The sequence below is a fragment of the Xenopus laevis genome, chromosome 1L (assembly GCF_017654675.1).
Source record: "Xenopus laevis strain J_2021 chromosome 1L, Xenopus_laevis_v10.1, whole genome shotgun sequence".
NCBI lineage: Eukaryota > Metazoa > Chordata > Amphibia > Anura > Pipidae > Xenopus > Xenopus laevis.
This window is the reverse complement of record NC_054371.1, coordinates 219,159,171-219,178,449: the sequence shown is the minus strand read 5'-3', so window position 1 is coordinate 219,178,449 and position 19,279 is coordinate 219,159,171. Positions and strand designations below refer to the sequence as shown.

General features: G+C 39.6%; 1 protein-coding gene across 2 annotated transcripts in view; it reads right to left on the bottom strand.

The window, feature by feature from the left end:
* The window catches only part of alpk2.L (alpha kinase 2 L homeolog), a 62,383-nt gene that overhangs the window by 30,294 nt on the left and 12,810 nt on the right, over positions 1–19,279 (bottom strand). The window lies entirely within an intron of this gene.

The following is a 19,279-nucleotide window of genomic DNA, read 5'->3' as shown; positions in this document are numbered from 1 at the left end:
ATTAAGTCAAGTAAAAAACTAGTGTTTAGTTGTAAAAACCCAAAAAATGCAGCAGGGAATTGTGGGTAGTAGTATGCCAGGTTTAGGATAATTCTGGTGACCTCAATACTATAGCTGCTATTGACAAATATTCCCTTTTTCTGACATGGAGAGTGGGAAGGGTTGTGAGTAAATCTGGCTGTGGTTTGGGGGTATCAAGGCATAGTCAATATAATGGGTATCATGGTGGATATAATGGATTGTATCATGTGTACCATTGTTCCCTGTGACCAGATAGAAGACTGGAATTGGAAGGGAGCAGGAGAGTATGGACCATATATAAAAGGCAGTACCAGGGTATTCAGCTGCTCAACTGCCCTGAAGCTTGCAATACCTAGATCTCAAGAAGAAGAAAGCTTATTTCCCCTTATTTTTAATACCTAAAGAACTGCTATAATGCTACATGGGAGAGTATGAACCACATGTAGTAATATGGTTGTTCTCTATGTATAATCGAAAGTAAGTTTACTTGGTATCCCCCAGGTAGTTCAAGCTGCAGGGAAATTGAGTAGCTGAGTGCCCCCTGCTGGTAGCGTGAAGCACTGCCCATGCTCAGGACATCATCTTCTAGTTAGCAGTTTCCCTTTGACATCTTGTGTATCAATTTCAGAGGCAAATGTTATACAGACAGAAAGCAATAAAATACTCCTGTCTAGATATCACGGTGACTTTGATAGCTAATGCCCGGAAAATCCCAAATAATTCCCCTTCACAACAGCCTAATCCCAGGCTTGTTTTTGTGCAAAGCACGCAACCCAAACCAGGTAAGCGTTCCTTCCCTGCTATTTAAAGTCGGCTAAAAATAGTTTTTTCTCCATGACAAAATGCGTGACTTTAACAACACACAGCCCATGGAAATGTTTGGATGAAAGAGGAGCAAAACTATCCCTTGCATGTGCGATAAACAAAACCCGGTTCTGGAACCCTGCAGGCTCCGCAATGCAATCGCAGCACATTCACTGTGAGCATTTTCCTAAATAAATCAATCACCGGGTATTAAAAGATCTCACACACACACTGCTACTTTGTGCATTGTTAACCTTATAAGTGGGGCACGTTGCTCTCACATACTTCACATTCGATACCGGACAAAGTTGAACTATAAAGTTGAGCTGATTTAAAATTTATTGTAAATTTGTGATGATAATTCCTACTTTACACAGTAGGTGGCAGCAACTCCAAAAGTAGAGTATCGTTAGGTTCAGTGTTAAAGGGATCCTGTCATCGGAAAACAAGTTGTTTTCAAAACACATCAGTTAATAGTGCTACTCCAACAGAATTCTGCACTGAAATCCATTTCTCAAAAGAGCAAACAGATTTTTTTATATTCAATTTTGAAATCTGACATGGGGCTAGACATTTTGTCAATTTCAAAGCTGCCCCAAGTCATGTGACTTGTGCTCTGATAAACTTCAATCACTCTTTACTGCTGTACTGCAAGTTGGAGTGATATCACCAACTTTTCCCATGACAGTGTCCCTTTAAGTTTAAAGTTGAAGGTGTCCATTGGCATAACTTGATATTACTGGGCCCCACAGCAAATTATTATTCAAGCCCCCAAAAACTGTAGAGGATGACTTGTAAAATTAATTGAAATTGTATATATTAGGGCCTCATGGCCCTCTATACATCATGAGGCCCCCTGCAGCCACAGGGTCTGCTTCCTCTGTAGTTACACCACTGAGGGTGCCCAAAACAAGCTCCTGCCCATGAGTTAGGAAATGTAGGGGGGAAGGAGGGGAGCCCCAAAAATGTTTTCGATCTTTTTCAGTCTATCACCCATAATGTAGAAAACACGCCAGCGTTTTTGGGGACTTAGAAAAAATTTTGACTTTTTTTTAAGCAATCCCTATCTACTCTATTGCGCTTTGCCTGGTCTGAGGTGGCAAAGGAAGTCTAGCGTAAAAGGTAGCGTTCAGTACACTGCGCGCGTTAGTGAATTTGCGTAGTTACGTCCGTAGCAAAAATTCACAAGGCGTAAGGGTGCGAAGTAACACTAGCTATTCTACGCCAGCGTTCGTTAGTGAATTTGCGAAGTAACGAAAATGCCCAACGCTAGCGAATTGACAATAGCGTTCGGCGCTTCTGCGCTTGGTGAATTTGCCCCTAAATCCCCTGCAGCGAGAGAGCAGTGCATCAGCGAATATTGAGATTTGGTGCAACAAACTTACAGAAGGGTGGAAACTAGGGGATGAGGTACACACTCAGGGCCCCTCACTGTTGCACTCATTTTTGGGCAAGGTCAGATTGCATTCATAGGGCTTTTTTGGAAACATAAGTGTTCACAAAACATCTATGACTCATGTGACTCTAAGCCTAAAGCCTAAAGATAAATAAAAACTTGGCCATAAAGCATGACAGGACTGCTGTTGCTTGGAAGCTACCTGTATATATTCACAATAAACATAATACACAATAAACCCAATTTTGCTACTCAATAGCCCTTGTTTTCAGGCACAAAAATATCTAACTCATTTTCTAATTATTGTATCCTGCTGGAAAGTGTTTCCCATCTGCTGTTCTATCCCTGGCCTACCAACTGCCCTTGATGAATGTAAATGACCAATTCTGCATAAAACAAAAGCAGAACAGGAACAGCTCAGAAATATAGAAATATAAACCATTTTAAATCGAATTCTGGTGACGCCATTCAACAAGGGTTAGAAAGTACCATTCTTTTAGCAATTATTTGCCTGGGAGTTCTATATTCTATATAGAAATATGGATAAATGGAGGGCACACAATACAATTAGATATTTAGTAGAAATATGCGTTAGAGGTGCAATGTATTTTTTATATTCTATATGTCTATTTATCCAGGTCATGATATATAGTATCTAATAGAATTAAGTCAGAGGCAACTGGACATTTAGGGGCCGATTCACAATGGGTCGAATATCGATGGTTAATTAACCCTCGATATTCGACTGGGAATTAATATCCTTCGATTTCGAATATCGAAGTCGAAGGATTTTAGTGAAAATAGTGCGATCGAACGATTATTCCTTCGATCGAATGATTAAATCCTTTGAATCGAACGATTCGAAGGATTTTAATCCAACGATCGAAGGATTATCCTTCGACCAAAAAAACTTTGGAAAGCCTATGGGGACCTTCCCCATAGGCTAACATTGACTTTGGTAGGTTTTAGAAGGTGAACTAGGGGGTTGAAGTTTTTTCTTAAAGAGACAGTACTTCAAATATCGAATGGTCGATTAGTTGAACGATTTTTAGTTCGGATAGTTCGATTCAAAGTCATAGTCGTAGTCGAAGGTCGAAGTAGCCCATTCGATGGTCGAAGTAGCCCAAAAACACTTTGAAATTCAAAGTTTTTTTACTTCGAATCCTTCACTCGAAGTTAGTGAATCGGCCCCTTAGAGTTTTCCTTGAGTGGTTTCATCACTCATCTGAGTGTCTTCTTCAGTTCAAGTGAAGTGGTAGGGAATTCCCCAGAATTTAAACCCTTGAGAAGTAAAATCCTTCGACTTCGAATATCGAAGTCGAAGGATTTACCGCATTTACTTCGATCGAACGATCGAAGGAAAAAAATCAGAAATTGCTTAGAAAGAAAAAAAAATCAGAAATTACTTAGAAAGCTTATGGGGAAGGTCCCCATAGGCTAACATTGGTGCTCGGTAGGTTTTAGGTGGCAAAGTAGATAGTCGAAGTTTTTTTTAAAGAGACAGTACTTCGACTATCAAACGGTCGAATAGTCAAATGATTTTTAGTTCGAATTGTTCGATTCGAAGTCGTAGTCGAAGGTCGAAGTAGCCAATTCGTTGGTCGAAGTAGCCACAAAAAAACTAAATTTGCCCTATAAATTCAGTGGACAAAAACCATCAAGTTCACTAGGGAACGTGCATTTTTGGGCTGTGCAGAGGTAATTAAAGAGGGGGGAAACCTGCATATTGAAGTATACAGGAAAACCACTCACACTGATCAGTATTTGTTGTTTGATTCCCATCACCCTCTGGAACATAAAATGGAAGTTATAAGAACGTTACACCATTGGGCTGAAACTGTGGCAATCAGTGCAGAAGCGAAAAAGAAAGAAAATAAAAATCTGAAAGGAGCTCTGAAAACTAGTGGATACCCGGACTGGGCCTTTATGAAAATAAAATCAAAGCAAAATACCAAACCAAATAGGGACATAGCAGGTGAAGTAACATAGTCATCCCGTATGTCGCAGAATATCAGAATTTTCAAGAAACATCACATTCCTGTGTATTTCAATCCCAGCAACAACCTAAAACAGACGTTGGTGCACCCTAAAGACCCAACACCAAAGCACTTGAAGAGCAATGTGGTCTATGCTGTCCAGTGTAGAGAAGAGTGCTCTGATTTATACATTGGGGAGACAAAACAATCACTTTGTAAGAGAATGACCCAACATAGAAGGGCTAACTCCTCAGGACTAGACTCAGTCTATCTACAGCTCAAGGAAAAGAGACTCCTTTGAGGACAACATTGTGCACATTTTGGATAGAGAGGACAGATGGATTGAAAGAGGTGTGAAAGAGGCCATTTATGCCAAAGTGAAGAAACTATCCCTGAACAGAGGAGGGGCCTGCGACAACTCTTGTCATCAACGTACAACAATGTCGCTTTGACATCCTTACCCTGTCGGCTTCACAACAATTCCCACTACCAGACATGTACATTGAAAGATTAACACCTGCCTCCGTGAAAATCATGGTACCATTGTGACTGGATCACACATCTGTGAGTTTCAGCCAACACCTTACTGAAGTTCAATGGAACTCTTATATTTGAATGTCTGTGTAGATGCCGGGGAATTCCCTACAATTCAGTTGTACTGAAGAAGCCACTCGGATGAGTGGTGAAATGTTTTCAAGAAAAACTCTAAATGTCCAGTTGCCTTTGACTTAATTCTACTAGATGCTGTATATTCTATATGGTTACTAAGGCTTAATTAAATTAACCTAAGAACCAAGTAGAGGTTTGGATCAGATGATGAGCACCCAGCCCCTGGAATTCCTCCATGTAATCTAGTGAATTTATACACATGAATCTTCACCAAATATTTCTCGTTTAAAGGAGTAGTAGAGCTACAGAGGCAGTTTATTGCCAATAGATTAGCCACAACAGTGCAAGTTATGACTATGTTTATTCTGCAGAATGCTTTAAATTGTTACAAAAGTATCCAAGTGCAGCTGCTGAGTGTTCTGGGCTCTCGGCCAAAAAGCCTCTTATTTTAATTAAGTTTCAGAAACTCTGTATCTTTTTCTGGTGTCAGTGCAGGAGACATTTCAGTAAGAAACCCGGGACATTTCAGTAAAAAACCTGGGACTGCGAGCAGAGCTGTCAAAATCGGGACTGTCCAGCACAAAACATGACAGTTGGGAGGTATACATATATCTGCCCAGTAACACCCTATTACCTGATTATGAGTTTCTCATCCCACTGCCAGGAGATTGTTTGTTTTCTACTTATGTTTAATGTATTTTGTGTTACATGCACTTATTTTAAAGGTTTACTTATTTGATAATAAAGAGTGGAAAATACCCAGAACAACTCCACTCGAGTCCTTTCCTCAGCAGCTGTAGTACTAGTGTAGCTCTCTGCACCGCTTGTCAAGGGGGCTGAGACACTCTTACATCAACCAATGATTGGGACTTATTGTCTATTGGAGCTTAACAAACAACTGAATTGTAAATACACATTAATATAGGAAATCAAAAACGTGACAAAACATAACAAAAAGTCAGTTGAATTGCTATTGTATAATGAAGACAGTATCCCTTAAAGGGGTTGTTCACCTTTGAGTAAATTTTTAGTATGATGTAGAGAGTGATATTCTGAGACAATTTGCAATTGGTTTTCATTTTTTATTATTTGTGGTTTTTGAGTTATTTAGCTTTTTATTCAGCAGCTCTCCAGTTTGCAGTTTCAGCCATCTGGTTGCTATGGTCCATATTATCCGAGCAACCATGCATTGATTTGAAGAGAATATGAAATATTAATAGGGGGGGGGGGTCGGAACAGATAGATGAGTAATAAAAAGTAGCAATGACAATAAATTTGTAGCTTTACAGAGCATGTGGCTTTAGATGGGGTCAGTGACCCCCTTTTGAAAGCTAGAAAGAGTCAGGAGCAGAAGGCAAATAATTCATAAACTATTAAAAATAAATAATTAAGACCAATTGAAAAGTTGCTTTGAATTAGATATAACATACTAAAAGTTAACCTGAAGGTTCAATTTAAGCTAACTTTTAGTATGTTATAGAACGGCTAATTCTAAGTAACTTTTCAATTGGCCTTCATTTTTTCTTGTTTATAGTTTTTGAATTATTTGCCTTCTTCTTCTTCTGACTCTTTGTAGTTTTCAAATAGGGGTCACTGACCCCATCTAAAAAACAAATGCTGTTTATTACTCATCTTTCTATTCAGACCCTCTCCTATTTATATTCCAGTCTCTTATTTATATCACTGCATAGTTGCTAGGGTAATTAGGACCCTAGCAACCAGACTGCTGAAACTGGAAAACTGCAGAATAAAAAGCAAAAAAACACAAATAATAAAAAATCTAAACCAATTGCAAATTGTCGCAGTATATCACTCTCTAAATCATACTAAAAGTTTATTTAAAGGTAAACAGCCCCTTTAAAAAGCCAATCTAATGACAACAAATAATTGTATTATAAATGATAACAAGAAAAAAACCCCTTCTCTTGGTTCTCTGATACCCCAACACAATCAGGACCATGAAATGTTGTTGTTTCCAGTTACACATATTTCTTTATTATATAAAAAGATCAACCAACACCTCCAATCAGTCCAGTTATTATATACAATATAATCAGTTTATTAGAATAAAGGCAAACAAATCACCACTTCACTCCCTCCTCACACACTCACTAATCTGGAATCTAAGAACCTATGTAAAGTATAAATATTAGTCATATCTCAGGCTTCTATTTCAAAGGTAAAAACCACGGCTCCTATGATAAAGTAGCCGGTGAACACTTCCCATTTGCACTTGAAAGGCAATCAAACATTTTAAGAGTATCTAGGAAATGTGGGTAAAGATATGAAATTCATAAAGATATGAAATTAAAAGAATGCTCCTGTTTACAGAGACTGACAGTTTTTTATGATGTTAATCTCACAAAGCAACTCAGTATTCATATGCATCTTCATTGATGACATTTATTCTAAATAAATTCTAAGGCAGAACCGGCAACAGCCCCAATCACCATGAACACAATAATGACTAGTGATAAAAGATTGGATCTGGGGGGCTGCTGAGACATACCTTATATCTGCGCAGGAGATGATGGAAAGTCTGCAATAGTAACTACAACCTTTAATGCTTTGCCTTGATCTATTTTTATCTGTTTGCCAAGTAAACGTAACTGACACTCGCAACATGCGCTCCTGTCTCAGGGTTAGTTTACACACAAGGAATTACTTCGGTGGAGAGGCTGTTTTACTTTCCAGCAATTTGTGTGTTATGATAGGATAGGACACCCTCGTCGGCTGCTTTTAGATTGTCAGCTCTTTGGAATCAGCAATAAAGGAGAAGGAAAGGCTAAAATTAAGTAAGCTTTATCAGAAAGGTCTATATAAATACACCAGTAAACCCTCAAATAATGCTGCTCTGAGTCCTCTGTCAAAAGAATCACAGCATTTCTTTCCTTCTATTGTGTACTCATGGGCTTCTGTATCAGACTTCCTGTTTTCAGCTTAAACCTCCAGGGCTAGGGCTTGAGCATGCTCAGTTTGCTCCTCTCTCCCTCTCCCTTTTCCCTCCTCCCCTACCTGCTGTAATCTGAGCCCAGAGCTATGAGGAAGTGATGTCACACCAAGCTAATATGGCAGCTGCTATCCTAAACAAACAGAGAGAACTTCTAGAGCTGTTTACTAAGGTATGGTAAAGCATTCTGCAGAATATCGGCAATAAACTGCTTCAGTAGCTTTCCTTCTCCAGTGCGCATAGTGTCTGGCGTCTCTAAATAACTCCTCTTGTTCTCCAGCCTTTGTTGTTAAAAGCTGAACCAGGATCGGAACTAGGGTTGGACAATATAGACTACCTTCTGTATGTACCCCATTTTGTCGCACCTGATCTTGCCACTGTTGCTCACCCCTAGTTCAAGATTTTGACAATAAAAACCAAAGGATTAAGTGCCTATTGGGGCATAAACGCAAAGGGCCTATGGAGATATTTATATATTATTTTAACTTCATCAATAAAATTACTTAATTTACGTCTATATTTTTGGCCCTGTGGATTCCATTAAGTGCTGAATGGCCCATTTCTGTTTATCTGCTTAACATCAGTTTACCGCTCCCGAGCTGAGGGTCTGGGGCTGGTGAAACTGGCCCACTGAATCCATTTGGTGAGTTATCTACTTGGTTATTTGTAGCACCTCTCTAGGGGCAAATTCACTAAAGGACGAAGCGCCTAATGCTATCGTTAATTCGCTAGCGTAGCGAATTTTCGTTAATTTGCCGATTCACTAACGGACGCTGCCGTACATTCGCTAGTGTTACTTCACACCCTTACACCTGGCGAATTTGCGCAACGGACGTAACTACGCAAATTCACTGACACGCATATTTTTCTGAACGCCACCTCAGACCAGGCGAAGTGCAATAGAGTAGATAGGGATTGCTTCAAAAAAAGTTCAAAAAACGCTGACGTTTTTTCTTTTTTTATGGGTGATAGGCTGAAAAAGATCAAACATTTTTTTGGGGCTCCCCTCCTTCCCCCCCTACATTTCCTAACTCATGGCACCTTAACTTTACAGTGGGCACATGTGTAGGGCAAAATAAAAATTTTATTTTCTGTTTTGAAGGTTTCCCAGGCTTGTGTAGTGCTGCTACATATTCCTCCATTGTAACTTCAATTTGGTGCCATATGCAAATTAAGCATCGCTAGCGTAACTTCACTTTGCTTGGCGAATTAATGCTAGTGCAACTTCGCAACCTTACGCTTCCCCTTAGCGCAACTTCGGATTTTAGTGAATTTGCGTAGCGCTGGCGAAAATACGCCTGGCGAAGTGCGGCGAAGTGGACGCTGGCGCAACTACGAATCTTAGTGAATTTGCCCCTAAGGGCAGAGACGTTGATATTCAAGGAGATTTAAACGCCTGGCGACAAAACGACTCTTCTTTGGGTTTTCTGAATTCGCCCAAAGTTTCCTCGTGAGGCAAAACGAAGTACTCCGAGTGCCAGACCGTTGTGATTTTGATTCTAGTCGGCGGGAAGCCAGTTCGGGGAGATTAGTCAAATGAAGAAGAGGTGATTTGTCGCCAGTCGACTAATCTCCCGAATCTCCACATGTGTCTCTGCCCTAAGAGGTGCAAAAACACAACCTTTATTATTGATTCATATATATATATATATATACCCTGTTGTAATCACCAGCACTCTCGTTAATCAGTAAATTCTTGCCTATGTACTCACTCTGTTGCAATTTCATAAATCAAACATAGAGAAGGTGGCACTCACAGGACTTACAAAAATAGAGAATTTATTACAAAAAAACAAACATTTCGGCTGTAACCCCAGCCTTTTATATCTCGGGAGAGGTGTATAGCGCTGCACAGGTGGGGGGCAAGGCAACATAGAGGAGGTGGTAAGTACAGAGCTCCATTGCGGCTTGAATGATGCAGAAGTTACGGGACAAGAGGGGGGGGGATGCCTTCATGCCTCCTCCTGTCCACCCATCTTGAATACATCACTGCTGGAGGTGGACAGATTCATCATGGAAATGCTAATGTCTCCTTGTGTCTTTTTGTATTGCAGAGACCCATGGAAATGTTTTTAAATAAATGGCAGGCTCAGAAAACATGGTGGATTGCATCCTACCCTGCACTTGATGAACTCTAAGGTGTCCACTGGGGTGGGGTTCAAGAAGAGTCTGCCTTGTGCAATTTCAGTAACCCATGTTAAATCATCTTGTCCAGCGTTATTTGGAAGAGGCCATAAAAGTGATTTGCCGGGGGCATTAACTGAGAGTCATGCCATTGCTGTGGTTAATCAGAACCATTCAGATACAGACAACTGAAATTGAAGAAAGGACTTGGCTTGATGAAATGAAATTAGATACATGACAAAGTGAGATATAAAACAATATTAAGCCGAGAATATTTTATTGAGAAGGTGACGGTTACACTGAGAGTGAAAGTCCATCCTCAAGATGGGTCTCGTGTGAAATGAGAGCAACTTAAGCAGGAAAAGTAAAGTATTTTGAGAAGACTGGTCTAGTCCAGCAGCTGAAGGCTGAGAAGGTTGGGGAGGAAAGTATCTGTCTGTGCTACACAGAGAATCCAACAGATGGAGGGGAACTCAAGAATTGTCTTGAATAGGAGAACATTACAAGGTCACAGATTATAAGAGTAGACTGCAATGGCAGGGGCACTGAACGCTCACACTATTCTGTGGATAAAATGGATGGATGAATGATGAATACATGAAGAGCCTGACTCAGGTGACACAAGGGGCAATAGCATAGGAATCTATCAGCACTATTTATAATTTATTGGAATTGGCTTTAAGGAAGGAAAAATAAATTGTAGGAACTTGGAAAAGGTGTCTCGTATGGTGATATTGCATTATGAATGTGCAGTGCTCAGACCCTTTTGTGTTATCAATAAAGTCAATGGAAGAATGCCATGAATACAGCTACAATTGAACAGTTTGGCACTGTTCATTGGGAAATGACCTATTATCATTTCTAGCTTTTTACTGCTTCTATTTTTGCTTATACTTTTGTAACCCTACTAGCTCCAGTCTGACCATTAGACTGTTACTTCACTCCAGCAGTGAACAGTGAGTATATTAAACTTGGAATCTAAAGCTCTCTGAATTTAGACTGTTCCGCCTCATTGCCCTTTGACGTGGTTCAGGGGCATCATGGATACACAGGAACTGCCATGTTATCTGATCATTAGCCTGAGAATCAAAGAATAAACCTGGGCTGAATTGACTCACCACTTGGGTGCAGAAATTAAGAAAAGATCTGGACAAACTATCATTTTTATATGTGTGGCTATCTGAAATCTTTGGCTCTCCTAACCCTCAGCTACCTCTTCTACGGTTTCACTTGAATGTTTAATATTAATTAAGCTAAAACTTCTGCATCTAAAAGCAAGCTAGTGGGTTCATGTAAAAGAGTACAGAGTTTTCCTTGTCAATTTTTTTTTCAATTCGAGATTTTTCACGTTTTATAGTTGTAGACCCATTGATGAGTAGAATATGACTCTGATGCATTTGAGTTCTTTCTCACACTTTTATTCAATTAAGTTCATTTGGGCACAATTTGGGCCTGTAGAAAGGCTATAGGCAAAGCTTATACTATATAACATGCCCCCCATTTGATGCTGGTATTGGTATTCCGCAATGGCAAAGGGCTCCAGGATGAAGAATTATTAGTTTTACTTCTCAAGTTGGAGCCCCAGACTTCCTTAAACTTCCTTCATTGCTTAGGTCCCCCAATTCCCAATATACTGTACTATATATATACAGTATATACCTTTTCTCATGACAAAATCACCCCTGACATTGAAGAGGTTCAGCGCGAGGAATGCTGTACTACAACCAAGTGTCTCTAATATAAGGAATAATGTAATCCCTCTACATACAATAGTAAGACAACGATATTAGACAATGGGCATCACTACAACATCCCAGAGCCATATAACATATATTAAATGAATATAAACACATTGGATGCTAAATATCCCCAGCAAATATCCCTTTCCTAGACTCAGTGGGCCCCTGTATGTGACCAGACTCTGGGGCACCAGCTGTTACAGTACATTCGCCCTTTAATATTCTTGAGAGACTTACATGCAAAGTGCTTTGAGTCCTGTATTATGTTAACAGTTGATTGCTCTGTAATCTTGCTTTGCTTTTATGCACAGGCAGATTCCATGAGAATACTTAATTCCACGCTCAGTAAAACTGTTACATAGATGACAGCGTGAGGTTAGAGTCATCTCCTACAGGTATTACTGTGATTCCTTCTAAACAAAACACTAGTAGTGCAGATAGATTTGTTTATGCATTGCGAATGGTTAAGTTGTCATATAATCTCATCGGTATTTCTCGGTATTATAAATATGCCTTGTATGTATATGTGAGTATATATCCCTGGTAACCATTTGCTCTGTAGGCCAGAGGTTCCCAAATTATAATGCTGGCCCAAAGCCGTAGGACAGGTGGTAGTATGAAAGCCAGTTGGGATGAGATGTGCAGGTGGATATTACTTTGATTCTTGGAAATAAGCTGAGGACATGGAGGAAGAGGGTTATGTTTGTGGACTCAGTAAGTGGGGCAAGATGGGAGATTCTAAGTTGGGCCACTGTAAGGGCTGTCACCTCCTCCAATGGTGCGAAATGGAGTGGAGGGAGTGGCTGACACAAGGTATGCAGACAGGGGAGACACTGCCATGTGGTTTGTTATGCATGAACTTTTATATATGGATTATGTATTTTAGTATGCTGATGTTTTGGTGAATTTGCACAAGTAAATGTTTGATGGGAGGTTCTGTGCATGTTTCTATTTTTGAGTGTACAAATATTTGGACCTGTGCACAGTGCTCACCAATAGCAATAATCCCTATCATTATATACACTGTAAGAGCTGTACTGACATACAGACCCTAAATGGCCTTGGAGGAAACTTTTCACAACTCAGTTTGCAAATTCTTGCATTTTTTTTCACCTAAATCCGCTGAGTCTGTTTGCGCTGGAGCCGACACAAGGCTTCTGGACGAGAGCAGACAAGCAGATCCAGCTAGCACTCGGGTTTAGAAATTAACCGGGAGATTTTGACAGGCTGATTTCTGCCCCGTCTGCCCTTAGCCTAAAGCTCCTGAGCTTGTTCCAGCCTTTTGTTATCTGATCTCCTGCCTGTTACTGGACTCCACTAGCCTCAACCACTGGTCTGTATTGGGACTTATTTCCCTTCTTGTTCTTTAAATCTTTGTTTTGACCATACCAAGTCTTCCGGTCATTATCTAACCATTAATAGTGTATACCGGGTTACTCATAACATAGGCTTCTACCTGACACTCACTCACCAGGGGCCAGACCGGACAGATCCCATCCATGGGTCAATAAGCTGCCCACTCAGTCTAGAGAAGCTTCTATTGGCCTTTGTATAGTCATCTTAAAGCAAATGAAAATGCAAGTTGTTCAGAAATGGAAACATAGTGATTGGCTCATGATGATGTTACAACCCTAAACGGTTTAAAATGCTGTGGGCTTCCCTACCACTCCATGGATCGAACTTGATGAATGAATGAGTAGTACTCGGCAAGTTCCGTTGACTTAGAATTAAAACTACTAGATTCTTTAAGCCATGACCTTGAGGAATAAAAACCTTTATAGACAAATGAAGCTAAAACTTTGGTTTTGACCATATTCCATTCTGAATGAGGTTTTTACAACCACTTCATTGGGCCAGACCTTGTACCTGGGCAATAAAATTAATTTGGTGCAATATTGTATGGAACGTTATATTATATCATTCTTTGGAAAGAATTTTTCTTCCAAAACGTCTTCCATGGAAATGTAAAAGAGCAAGCAGGGCATGTTACCTCAATGGCAGAATGGGAATTCAGTAGCTAAATGAGTTGTCTTTACTTGTTGAAGGTCAACAAAAGCAGAACACATTGCAAAAGTCATACTTAATGTCAAAGGGATTTAATCTGAAATAAACATTGATACTAAACATGTTGCCATTCCGAAGAAGTCATATGATACACCACTTACTCCCAGCCAAAGACAAATCTGTAGATAGCTGAAAACACCAAGTTAGAGGTCACAATTGAACCAAGTGCTAATGCTAAACCATATCTTATATTACTGATTACCCAGCAACACAAAGCTGAAAGACAAAACAGTTGTCAAGATAGATGAATCCCTACATTGTTTTCTAGTCAACATCAAAAAAACAAACCCTTCCCTACCCATAGCCACATGTGTTTGCTCTCCATGGCTATGAGCACCAAGTGTAAAGTAGGGTGAAAAGTACAAAAAGTGGTATAAATGAGGCCCTCATGAATGCAGCACTGCCTTTGTCCTTGTGTAATGTAGGGTGCAAAGTGCATGGGGTGACATGTGGACCTCAGTCTCGGTCCCTCTACCCTAAATAGTTCTACTGAAATGCACTCAGCCTCCTGAATCTACTACAAGATTGTAGGTAGATGAAAACACAAATTAGATATCAGAGCCAATGTCTCACTCTTGGACCTACATTTGATGTGCAACAATGACAAATAAAAGGTTGGAAGTTGGAACACATTTATGAAAGTCATCTTGCTCTACTATACCTACTATCCATTACTCATCCTACAACAACTAGAGCATTGTGGGGCCCCTCTTTGTGCATCCTACAACAACTAGAGCATCTCGCAGACACTTGTACGTAACATGCTCTCGAGTCACATTCCAAAAGCCTTACCATTTTTGGATTTTGGCCCTCACAGGTTCATATATTATTATTTTATTATTAACATGTATTTATATAGCGCCAACATATTGCGTAGCACTGTACTGATGCATTTCCAGTGCTTCCTACATACCCACTTTGGAAGATTACGATTGGCTTTAGGCACAAACACAGCCAAAGTTTGCCAAGTAACCCACAGCAACCGGTGTTGATATTTTGCCATCAACATACAATTTTCCTGTTTTATGCATTACCCCCACAATTTTTTAATTTTTTGTTGTCATCCCATACTTCCTTCTATATAATTTAGAAACATAATTAATAAAAAATAACTTTACGCTATTCAGTATTTATGCACTTACCAGGGATTGAACTGAATCTGGCCAATTTAATGTATTAATGCTTCCAGTGTAGCAGCCCTTCAACCTTGAACTTTTTCGATGAGTTTAATAATGCAAAAGTAAAGAAGTCAAAATGCAGATAGTGAAGTTCTTTTCTGCCTTCCCACTATGAATAGCGATATCCAAAATTATCCTGGCGGCTGTTATGCAATGCACAATATACAGAAAGTAACCGGCCCAACCATCGAAGCGCCTTCAGGAGCTACACCAGCGTGGCACCAGGTCAGTGGGGAACCCAACTGCTTCTCATTAGTGATCTGGTCCCCCTTCTGTTCTTTGGGTGCAGCATATCCTTAGCTCTTTAACTACTGATTTCTGTCTAGACCTAGTTCCTCCTCACTAATGTAATTTGAGCGAACCTGCCACAGCCAATGATGTCTACATGCTGTACCTGGTGACTGAGAGATAGGTTGTGCTGAGCACAGCTGGGCTACCAAATGGACATGTGTATTAGTATGCAGGATGAAAATATGGAAAATGTTATGATTTAAACCCTATTATATATGTATGAACACATGTTTATGTATGGGACATACGCAGAAGCACAGTGCACTGATATTAGGTGACTCCCCGCATGAAAGAAGGATAAGTCACCATATTTTTCTTAGAAACACTCATTGAAGGGGGGAGAATTGAATCCAGAGATAGGGATCAAAGGCCTTAGGGAAAATATATCCTGGGGTAGGAGGCCAATTCAGAAGAGGCCCGGGGGCAAGGGGACCCCAAAAATAAAAGATAACAAGTGGAGGGTGATACACAACATTTAGATCTAGAACAATGTTTTCTCATTGTTTTTCACTGGGGAGTGTAAGTGGTTTTAGCTCCATAATCTATAATTGGAGAATAACTGTAATTTCTGTACGCCAAAGCCAATTCTTGCTGTGGTTACAGAAGGTTACAGAGTCTTTCATTCTTTCCTCTCATTGCTTGTAAGACATTACCAGTTCTGGTGTAGCTCCTGGCGACCCACCTTCTCTACCATCAATAATACTATGGACATGCAACATACTTTTCTACTCTATTTGCACTAAAGAAATAAAGGCAGACTTAAAAGGTTTTTTTTTATATAACATATGAGAGGTTTTACAATACAAACATGAAAAGAAGTCCCTGGACTGGCAGGGAAATATATCAACACTCATATTTGCTACTCATAAGATTGCTTTCATGAATGACCATGTTTGCCAGTAATACATTCTGTTCCCTTCCTCACAGGATCTGTCTGGATTCAACCCCTGGACTGTGAGAAAGTGAAGCAATGCATTACCCTGTTGAGCTACTGGAGGCTTTTCCTCCTCTATGTTCCCTTTCTTCTCCAACAGTCTCAAGGCCAGGTGCCAGTAATATAGTAATAGTAATCTGCATGTAGTTACCGCTGAGATGTAGTTTGTTGCCTCTGTCCTGAAGCTCCATGTTTCTGATCCCTTTGATCATTGTCTGGCTCCCAATTCTCTGTCTTTAGTAGTTTTCTGGTTCTGTTATTTGAATTCTACTTTGCCTGTTGCCTGCCCTGTCTTTAGCCCGTTTATTAGACTCTGCTTTTCTTGCTGCCTGCCCTGACCATAGCCTGTTATTGAAATTGCCTCTTTTGTCTATATTGTCATTGTGAGTTGTTATTACACCTTGCTGCTTCACCAAACTATTCTTAAACCCAAAACCCAACCTATGGACTCCCACCCTTCTAAACTTAGATGTTCATTCCTGACCCTACTGTATGATAATGTCTGTAATGATAGTGCTCAATACATTATTAGCTGCATTTGTGTGTAAGTTCCTTTGCATCACTCATAGGAGGAATGATACATAGAGTAAGAGGAGGCAAAACAAGTAATTCAACTTCCATTAACATCCACAGAGTTTGATCAAGTTTAAACCTACAGATAGACTGATTATAGGTGACCATTCCCTAAAAACAAGTACATCAGTAAAAAGAAATGATCAAGAGAATAGCCACAGTAGTTTTTATGGTGTCCAACCATGTAGGATCATGATCACTGAGTCTTGGACAGCAACTGCTCAATATAATCTTCTAGAGGGCCATCTAAGTGGTCTACAGACTGCCCAAGGATTATCATTACTTGAAAACAACTAGACCATAAAACATCAAATATCTGATAACTGTAAAAATATACAGTCTAAGGTTATTCCAACATCCTAGGACAAGTTATTCGCAGGATGGACCTAATTTGGAATGAAAAGGACGGAGTATCCTCTAATTGGGACAGATAAATATTCTGAGGTCTCTGTTAGACATGGGCAACCACGTCAATCTAGAGGAAGTTGCTGCATGTTGAATCTCAGGGATTTATAGGTCAATAAGAACTAGGAGCTGCCAATTGCTTTCTCTCGTTCCTTGGCTTCACCGACTACTAAAATTCCCTTCTGATGAAGCATCATGAATAACACTTTGCTGTTCAGCTGAGAACTTCCTAATTGCCAGCCCGTGTAATTGCCTCTGATTGTTTAGATTTGCCTGGTGTGAACTGATGTTGGGAAGCAGTTTAGCCTTTGCTTTTAAATTGCGAAATATATTGATATATTCTTATTTTGTTTCATTGCAAAGCATCTTATTCTTTAAACAAATAATTTGTAGGTTCATATAATGAAATATAAAACACTCTGTAATATGCAGAATATGGATCAGTTTATTATAAAATGGTTAAACAAATACTTTTCAACTTCTATAAAATTTCTTGGAACTGGAGTTGCCACCTTACCCCTTTAAAACCGAACATATAGAATATGGGGGCAAATTCACTAAAATGCGAAGTTGCGCCTCAGCAGCCGAACGCTGGCGAAGTTTCGTGAAGTTAATTGGTCAGTGCAACATTTTTTTAGCAATCGTTCGGTAGTGTTCAATTCTGCCTAGTGAAACTTCGTTAGTTCTCTTACTGTAATGTCAATTTGAATAGGGCGGGTACATACAGGTCACATATTCATCTTTATTTTTGGTGCAAATGTTTGAAGTGGCCACTTTTTATTACACATGTCCAAGGAAGCAAAATAAAGACAAAAGAGATTCTTTAATGCCCTAGACACGAGCCCACCCTAAAACAATGGAGTGAACAAACGAGGTATTGGCACACAATAGCAAATGCAGCAGTGGGGTACCCCATGTGTTTATTGTGTCAAGCAAAAGTTCACAATGTTTTGGGGGATGGCCCCTTTGGTCAAACAAGCAGACCAATTAAAACAAGACTAAATGAAAACAAATCCACTATACGTAATTTTCAACCTGCAGTTGATAAGAACACCACATCCAATAAACACAAGAAACATGAAACCACATTGGCCAAACATTCTTTTGAGAAACAACATAGAATATCACAATTATGGTAGATTTTAGAGAAAGTGGTTGTCAATAGTAGACAGAACCTTAAACAGAAATTGTTACAGTGTGAAAGCTATTGGATCTGGCTATTACAAACACAAATACCAAAGGGACTAAATGAAGAGTTCAGTTTGACGTGTTACTTATAAAACCATTTATATTTGATCATTGGGTATAATGTATCCATGTTATGTATCCAGACTGAATACATCTGTCTGTCGTTACTTTGTATCTGTATCAATTCAATTCAATTTTAGTGTATCTTTTACTTTACAGATAAACTTCTGAAATGAATTACTACAAGGCAAAGGTAACCTTATTCAGTAGTAGGAAAAGTATATCTTATGCTATGAAATTTTAATCTGTATATTTGATTTTCAGTATCTTTCTACCTTGCTTTATTTTTTCAGCTGGATTGATTTTTGCCTGACAATATGGACTTTAACATTTATATGGACTTTCTATTTGAAATTATATTTTCTAAAAAAAATGTTGGTATTTCTTTTGGATTGTTTGAATTTTTTTTCTTGGTGGGAGGGCCTTTAGGCTACTTAAGGGCTGTAATTAATGACTGCCACATCACCTGATGAAGGGGCCAGTCACTGAAACGTTGTGAACTTTTGCTTGACACAATAAATACATGGGGTAACCCCCTGTTGCATTTGCTATTGTGTGCCAGTACCTCGTTTGTTCACTCCATTGGATTTTGGGAAGGGCCTTCTCCCTTAAGGACTGAGCACCTAGCTACATGCAGTAAAGAAGGCCACTAGGGATGGGCGAATCGGACCCGTTTCGCCAAAAATTAGCCGCCGGCGAAATGTTGCCGACAAAATTTCGCTGACGCCGATTATAGTCTATGGGCGTCAAACAGGTCTATGGTCGTCATTTCCGCAGCAAAACAAAGCGAAAAAATTCGCCCATCCCTAAGGGCCAGGATGTGCATGTGAGCTTCGCTTCACAAACCCTAAAACATACGTGGCATGCCCCTCAAATTGGTTAAAAAAATTTTTTTAACACAAAAATCTTTAATAGGACTTTTGAAGACATTCCACTTTAAAAATTAAAAAACGCCAGCGTTTTTACA